This window comes from Rhinopithecus bieti, unplaced genomic scaffold (assembly GCF_001698545.2).
Source record: "Rhinopithecus bieti isolate Rb0 unplaced genomic scaffold, ASM169854v2 scaffold_8601, whole genome shotgun sequence".
NCBI classification, from domain to species: domain Eukaryota; kingdom Metazoa; phylum Chordata; class Mammalia; order Primates; family Cercopithecidae; genus Rhinopithecus; species Rhinopithecus bieti.
In genome coordinates, this window is record NW_016806193.1 from 1,177,717 (window position 1) to 1,186,517 (window position 8,801).

The 8,801-nt window shown below is 39.7% G+C and overlaps 1 long non-coding RNA gene across 3 annotated transcripts in view; it reads left to right on the top strand.

The window, feature by feature from the left end:
• The window catches only part of LOC108531526 (uncharacterized), a 15,523-nt gene extending 8,863 nt beyond the window's left edge, over positions 1-6,660 (top strand). For all 3 annotated transcript variants that reach the window (XR_001886185.1, XR_001886187.1, XR_001886186.1), the window contains exon 8: positions 6,362-6,660. This is a non-coding gene — a long non-coding RNA (uncharacterized LOC108531526). The remainder of the gene's footprint in view (positions 1-6,361) is intronic.
• The last annotated feature ends 2,141 nt before the right edge of the window (positions 6,661-8,801 follow it).

Consider the following 8,801-nt stretch of genomic DNA (forward strand, 5'->3'; position numbering starts at 1 on the left):
ACACATATATATATGTGTATGTATACTTAATGGAGAGCCTTTGGCATGTTGATCACTGAAAATATTTATGTAAAACATCTAGATTTTAAGCAAAGACACTAAAAATAAATTGGCTCAAAATTTGGGAGGGTAAAAATTTATTTGGATTCAAGGAATAACAATGTAAGTGAACAATTATGAAGACAAAAATATGCATACATCTTAGTTAATATTTTAAATTCTAGTCCAAAATTCAATTAACTCTTACCAAATACATCTGAATTTTTCTAAGTCTGAGTTGCCCTCAAAGGTCAAAAGAAAATTCAGAGACTTCAGTTTCAAAATGATACATTTCTGATTTTTTTTCTGTTGCAATTAATGGATATATTAGGAGTGATGTTTAACTATACAAACTTTTTATTAAACTTTTTAATAAACTTTTATTTACCAAAAAAATAAAATAAAATAAAATAAAATAATGTTTAATAAGCAGGTAAATAATTAGCATTGGCCTAAGAAGGCAATGTTCTTAAATCACAGAAAACATATTTCAACTGTGGCTGTATGTAGGACTTTGTGATTTCTCTATTTCCGATTTCCTTAGTAAGTTATTCAACCTTACAGGGAAACTTTTTAAATTTTACTTTGCTCTTTTAAATTAGCCTAATAATAATAATGGTGTCAAAATCTTGTATAGCACTTGCTATGTGCTAGGTACTTAAGCATTCCGTGTATATTAAGTCATTTAATCAATTTAACAACTGTATCAGATAGATATTATATTACCCCATATTACAGAGGTTCAGAGAGGTTAAGCAATTTGACCAAGGTCACACAGCTAGTTCATGACAGAGTAGGATTTGGACTCAAAAAGTCTGAATTCAGACTTCATGTTTCAAGCCATATCGTATTCTTATTAAATATTAGCCACAACATGCTCTCCACGAATAATGGCCTTCCGTATAGAGTCAGTTCCTTCTCCCTCCCTTGAATTCCTACTTTCGAGCATTCTAGATTGATTGATTACCCTGGTCCTCCCCACCTCCCTCCTTTCCTATGAAATGCCATGCCATGTCACATGAACCTTGACATTTAGAAGATAGAATTCTTTTGTTTGATTCAAGTCTTTTTCCTTAAGGAACATCACACTCGATTCTGATCTTTTTTTGGAACCCTTTGTTGATAATTTAAATGACTACTTTGTGACTTTTATAGAAGCCTAATTAAAATGCATAGTTTAAAAATTAATCACCCAAGTCACCCAGACTCAAAACATCTGTCATCCTCCCTCCCTTTTTTCCCCGAGGTAATTTTTCCAGGTCCTGTGGCTGCTTCATCCTGTACATTCCCTAAAATGTCTCCTCAATCTTCTTTCCTATTTCAGTAGTGACTCCAAGTGCTTCTTACCCCCAGCCTGGGCTTTTATAACAACCTCTCAACTGGTCTCCAGACCCCGATCCATCCCACAAACCACTACCATATGAAGTTTCTGAAAGCAGTGCTCTGGCCGAGTTGTATTTTTTGCTCTGAAACCTCGCACGGCTTCGCTTGTCTGTGGAATTCAGTACTGAATCAATTAAGAGGTAGTCTTTTCACTGACTTAGTTTTACTGCTCCCTGGTACACAAAAATACTTCCTTCTATAGGTAAATTCATAAAGACACACACCCAAAAGTAGAACAGAGGTTACCAGCAGCTAGGGAAAGGAAAACGAGGAGTTAGTGCTTAACGGGTACAGAGTTTCTGTGGGGAGTGATGAGAATGTTTTGCAGAAAGACAGTAGTGATGATTGCAATTAATCCCTGTGAATTATATGCTTGAAAATGGTAAAAATAAAATTAGCCAGGCGTGGTGGCTGGCACCTGTAGTCCTAGCTACACTGGAGGCCAAGGGAGGAGAATGGCTTGAACCCAGAAAGTTGAGACTGCAGTGAGCCATGACTGTACCACTGCACTCCAGCCTGGGTGACAGAGCAAGACCCTGTCTGTAAAATATAAGAAATAAGAAAATGGTTAAAATGCCAAATTTTATGCATTTTTACCATAATAAAAGTATAAAAGTATACTTTATTCTAGCCCAATTAGATCAATTGTTCTATTCTCTCTGAACCCCATTCCCCTGCTTTTTAAGCTTTATATGAGGCAGAAAAATATGGTCTCTCCTTATTGCTGACAACTATTTCTCGAACCTTGCAAGGCTTCCTGCTTCTTCCTTCTGGTCAGTGAAATATTAGAATAAAAATTTCAGAATATCTCTGGTGACTTTTATTGCTTTTCCATCGCGAGTTTATAGGAACATTCTTTTCTTTCTTCTCAGTGAGCATAGGCTTCCTAAAAGCACACAGAAATAGAAAGACAAGTCTATTTCGTGGACTCTGCTTTCTAATCAGATGGTCTCTTGTGGAATGTTGTCTCTGGGGAGGTCATAAATGGTTGTCACACCATGTGCTGTGAAGCCTTATCTTCTCCTTTTCAAAAGCAGGCTGCCTGGTAGGTTTCCTAAACCATGTACAAGCCAAATTTTTGTTTGAAATGTTTAATATTCTTCTTTTTTATTAAGAGAGAACACTGATCCCCACACATTCAGCTTTATTTTAGGAAGAAATAATTTAACACCTAACCCGTTATTTTTATTTTATTTATTTAGAGACAGAGTCTGTGGCCCAGGCAGTGGTGCGATCTTGGCTCAATGCAGCCTCCGCCTCCCGGGTTCAAGCCATTCTCCTGTCTCAGCCTCCTGAGTAGTGGGGATTACAGGCACACGCCACCATGCCTGGCTAATTTTTGTATTTTTAGTAGACACAGAGTTCATAATGTTGGTCTAGAATGCCTGACCTCAAGTGATCCACTCATCTCAGCCTCCCCAAATGCTGGGATTACAGGTGTGAGCCATGGTGCCTGGCCTAATTTAGTGCCTAATCTGTTTAAAATGATGTTATAGTTATTGTATAGCCACTTCGTTGTCACTGAGAGATCTCTCAATTTGAAGAGCTCACGTCTCTAGAGGAACAATTATAAGCAAGCCTTGCTTAAAGAATTCCACTCTAAGAGAGGGATGAGGGGCATTCTGGGGTCATGGCTACCCAAAAGCAACCCTCTTCATCTCCATGCTCAGTTCTGCCTCTGCATCTCATGAATTCTTTCTACTGAGGCCTAAGGGAAGTGAGGCTCAGGGGAGACCTTTAACTCTCTGGAAGCCCAGGTGGAGAAAACTGGTGGAAGTATTTTTTCCCTATAGGCTGGGGAAGTACCTGGAGACCAGGCTTCCAATAGCCTAGGATGAGGACAAGACAGTGGAAGATGCTGGAAAGAATTTGACCTGCAGTCATCCACAACTCATGATGAAAGTTGTGGATGGATGGTACCTCCTGAAATTGTCTGTGGTGACACCTGGTTGACATTGTTTTCCCATCCTTCAAACCACTCCTCTCATCCACAACAGACATATACATACAACAAAAAACTCATGGGAGTGGCCTAAGACTTCTCAACTGCAATACTGACAGCTAAAACATGATGGAGTCACATCAAAGGGAGAAGGACAGCAACCTAGAAATCCTATACCCAGCTAAGATATCTTCCATCTGTCAGGCTGAAAGACATTTGAAGATAAGCAAATAGAAACTATAGCACTCCTTGCTGGGCGCGGTGGCTCAAGCCTGTAATCCCAGCACTTTGGGAGGCCGAGACGGGCGGATCACGAGGTCAGGAGATCGAGACCATCCTGGCTAACACGGTGAAACCCCGTCTCTACTAAAAAATACAAAAAACTAGCTGGGCGACGTGGCGGGCGCCTGTAGTCCCAGCTACTTGGGAGGCTGAGGCGGGAGAATGGCGTAGACCCAGGAGGCGGAGCTTGCAGTGAGCTGAGATCCGGCCAATACACGCCAGCCTGGGCGGCAGAGCGAGACTCCGTCTCAAAAAAAAAAAAAAAAAAAAAAAAAAAAACTATAGCACTCCAAAACCCCTTTCCAAGGAAATAATTAAGACTGAAAACCAACCACAGGTGAACCAGAAGAGGCATCTGAAGATGGAAGAAGATGAACAGAAGAGGTAAAATCACTCAACAGGATGTAGAGGGCCATTGTGGAACCACAATACTGACATTTACTAAAACAATGCAACCAACAAAACATTTATGTACCAAACTGTAGAAGCCCAATGCCTCAAGCAAAACTATTACAAATCCAAGGATAACTTGATGAAAGTACTATTGTAATCAGGGGCTGCTATATAGTTCCCTTAGCATATGCAGCAGAAAAAAAAGTAAGCAAGAACATAGAGGATTTAAAAATATAATCAGTAAACTAAATGTAACTTGTACTATAGAACCTTACCTCCATTGAATAGCAGTATATTTCTCCATTATTTCAAATGTCCAGGAATATCTATAAAAAATGATCATAAGAAGTGATGTAAATCCACAAATAAAACCTTAAAAATTCGAAAACATTGAGATTTTATAAGACATGATTTTCCAATACACAGTCTAACAAAATAAGACATAAGCAATTTTAAAATGGCCAAACATTTTACCCATTTGGAAACTAAAAGGTAGCTGTTGATAACCTTTGGATTAAAAAGAAAATCAAAAGAAAAATCACCAGCTTTCTAGAAAGCAATGAAAAGGCGTGTACAACATACAAAGTCCGTCAGACACAATGAGACCCAGCCTGGACGAGAGTTTACAGCCTTGAATGCCTTCCCTGCCAAAGAACAACCAAAAAGGGGCTAAAGACTCACTTCTATAGTTTTTTAAAAAGAACAACATAGTAAACCCAAAGAAACTAAGAAGAGGGATGAAATAAACATAAAATAAAAGGTAATAAAATAGCATATCTACAGAGAGGAAAAATAAACTCAAATATTGCTTCTTGGCAAAGGCCAGTGACACCTATAGATAAGCCCCTTCAAATCCTGGTGAAGGAAAGAGTGAGCAAGAGAGATAAAGACAGTGAGTGTGAACAAAAACAGGCTAGATTAGAAATGTGAAAGAAGAAATAACCATAGATATAGAAGTGATTAAAATCATTTAAGAGACTATGATAAGCAACCCTATATAACAGTTTCAAAACTTGGAAGGATTAATCCCTAGTAATATTATAAATTATGAAAATTGACCCAAGGAAAAAAGTTTAAAATTCTAAATCATCAAAGACAAGCTAGAGATATTAATAAAAGATCTATCATATCTTTTTTTTTTTTTAAAAAAACAGCCATAGATGTTTTGGAGACATTAGAGATATTTGAATATGGACTGTATATTAAATGATATTTGGGGATTATTACTAATTTTCTTTGCTGTGACAAGTTAAGTATGACAAAGCCCTTATTATTAAAACTTGCATACTAAAGCATTTAAGGAAGAAATGTCCTGATGACTGCAACTTTCTTCTCCCCCACACCCACATATCCACACACACACACACCCAAACATAACAATATCATTATAAAACTATAGTGATCAAAACAGCGTAATATTAGTGTAAAGACAAAGTATTCAATGAAGCTGACTAGAGAGTCCAGAAAGAAACCAGATATAGACAACTGATTTTTGACAAGGGTGAAAAGGCTACGTATGAAGGACATGAGTCACTTTTCAATAAATGGTATTGGAACAAATGGATATCAAAATGGGTGGCTCAAAATCTCAACACACAACAGGCACACACACCTTTCCAAAAGAGTGAGAACCAATGGACCATATTTGCTGCTTCCATCTTAGTTTTCAGAGTCTGATTCCACAGGCATTAGATTACCTAGGGCTCTTTTGTGGTTGAAAGCCACAGAAATAGACTCTGGCAGACTGAAGGCAAAAGGAAATTTATTCAAGGGAGATATGGATGCGTACAGGATGCAAGTCAAGCCTGGAGAACCAGTTTTATTATGGTATCTCCAAGGAACTCCAGCAATTTGGCCACTTACTTTAGGGAGCCAAAGTTGAGATGAATTAATTCTAGCATTTGTTCTACCTTATACCACCCCCTTCAAGATTCAGAGTGGGGAGAGAGAATCCAATTGGTCCATTTGGGTCCCATGCTTGTCCTTGGCAAGGCAAGCCCCCTGACTGACAATCCTCCAGGAGCATGCACTTTAGGGAGGTAAGTCATTGCTCCTAAAGGTATCAGGGTGTGTTGCCAGACAAAGAAGGGGTGATGCTGGGCAGGGAAGAACGACTGTGATCACCGCTGTCAGTGTTCTGCTTGGAGTCTTTGCACAACTGGGTGATTAATTCTTCCACAGAGGGTGTGATCCTACTTGAGTTCCATTTAACAAGCTTGGGTGGGAAAGCAGTATTAAAGTATTATTAATTCACATTTTTTGAATTAATAAGTCAAATTATAAAATATCTTTCTCTGAATCTCCATCTTATTGATCTGGCAGAAACTCAGCTGAGTCGTGATTGCACCCAGGGGTTGGGAGGTGACAAGGCTGGAGCCCCATGTCCTGGAACTGTGCCTGGAACAGCACTCTCTCTTCAGAGCACTGAGAGGATGCCATGAGAAGCCTGCACTCACTGAGCCCCATGAGCCCTTCTGGTCTTGAAGAATCTTCTCCACTCCTGTGCCTTTTTCATTTCGGCCTCCTCTCATCCTCTAAGAAACCAAACTTCCTTTCCTCTCCCTGAGCTAATCCCTTCAATGAACTTAAGATTTGGGACAAAAGTCAAGGAGGGAGGTTGTTTTCAGGGGGCTTCTACATAAAGCTCTGAATACAAACCTCTTTGGTCAGTGTGTACGAGTCTCCTCAGGCTGCCATAACAAAATACCACAGGCTAAGTGGCTTAGACAACAGAAATGCATTTCTTCCCAGTTCTGAAGACTAGAAGTCCAAGATCAAGGTATCAGCAGGGGTTTCTTCTGAGGCCTCTCTAATTGGCTTGCAGATGGCCACCTTTTCCCTCTGGTTTTAGAAGGTCCCCTTCTATGTTTGTCTGTGTCATAATCTCTTCTTCTTATAAGGACACCAGTCATATTGGAACAGTGCCAGTCCATATGACTCCATTTCACCATAATTGCCCATTTATTTATTTATTTTGAGACAGAGTTATTTATTTATTTATTTATTTATTTATTTATTTATTTATTTTTCAGACTCTGCCGCCTAGGCTGGAGTGTGGTGGCATGATCTCGGCTCACTGCAACCTCCGCCTCCCAGGTTCAAGCAGTTCTCCTGCCTCAGCCTCCCAAGTAGCTGGGACGACAGGTGCACACCACCATGCCCAGCTAATTTTTGTGTTCTTAGTTGAGACAGGGTTTCACCATATTGGCCAGGCTGGTCTTGAACTCCTGACCAGAAATGATCCGCCCTCCTTAGCCTCCCAAAGTGCTGGGATTATAGGTGTGAGCCACCACACCGGGCCGTGCTTTTGAATCTGGCTCTGCTGCTTATGGCCACTCTGTGGTCTTAGAAAAATTAACCTTTCTATGCCCCAGATTTTCTATCTATAAAATGGGTAATTATAATTCTGCCCAATCCTTAGGGCTCCTGGTTGGTTACAAGTGATATTACGTGTAAAGTTCTTAGAACAGGGTCTGACAACTACTAAGTGCCCAGTAAGCGCTAGCTATGATTTATTACATAGCAGCCAAATTAAAACCTTACCTTAAAAATTAAGAATCATTGGATGACTTGAAGAACAATTTTATTCTCAAAGTTGCTACACAAATAGAAATCAATACCTCCCTAGCTATCTGAGTGCCAGATCTCTGAAGACCTAATCCATTTAAATTGAGCAGTTGAAACAGTAATCACGAAGCCCTGTACTTTATAATAGTCAATGGTCCTTGGACCATTACTTAGCCTCCATAGACTCTTGCTTTACATACATTTCTAGCAGCCTTGCCTCTCAGGCTTTCCAGAAGCAGCAAATTAGGAAGTAAAGAAGGAAGGTGCTTAGAAGCAGGCACACTGACAGTAGCAAGAAGTGACAGCTGACAGCTTGACAGCTAAGGAAGAAGAGAGAAAATTAAAAACCAGAGCAAACAGTCCCACGTGGTCCAGTTCCCCCCAAAGGCCTCCCTGCCAGGAACTTGATTGATGTTCTTCAGGATGACCTGCATCCCCAGTCAGTAATGGTCCCTCCATCCACTTGGCTGGCCGGCCTAGAGAAATCAGCCTCCTCTTCAGCTACTTCTCTTTCCTCCTAAAATTTAGTTGGTCACCAAATGCTACTAATTCACTCTGAAATGTATCTGGTCAACACACATTTCCCAACACTCTACTGTAAACCCTTTATTACTGCCTGCTGGACAATTGTACAAGGGACTCCTACCTGGTCTTCCTACCTCAAGTCTCAGTGTCTAAGGAAAGTATATCATGGCAAGGATGGAAGTTGGAGACACACAGTAAGGGTTGCTGAGTATCCACTGTGTGTGAAGTAATAATGCCCACTGTTCTGTTCAAATTACAAAAAAAAAAAAAAGCTCCTCATGACATGTGCTATTAAGAGTATTAAAAGCTGCTATTTTTAGTTATTTTAGAAAATAAGACTAAGTATATGGATTCAGAATGAATTAGAGAAAGTGAAGTGATAGCTCAATAATTCAGATCCCAAATACCAGCCTCACTTCTTCCTTACCTCCTCTTCTTCATCCAACTGTATGGATAATTGAAGGGAAACTAGGGGGCAAGGGTGTGGCTTGGAGTGTCCTTTAATTCTTCACTTTGAATAGCACAAGGTTTGGTTTTCTTTTTCTATTTCAGTATCTCACATTATTCTTCTGTTCAGAGACTATCATGAGCTTGACGAAACATTCATCTTGTTTTTGTTTTCCTACAGATATAAAATCTCTACACTGGCTCTCTTTTAATCCCTCCCATC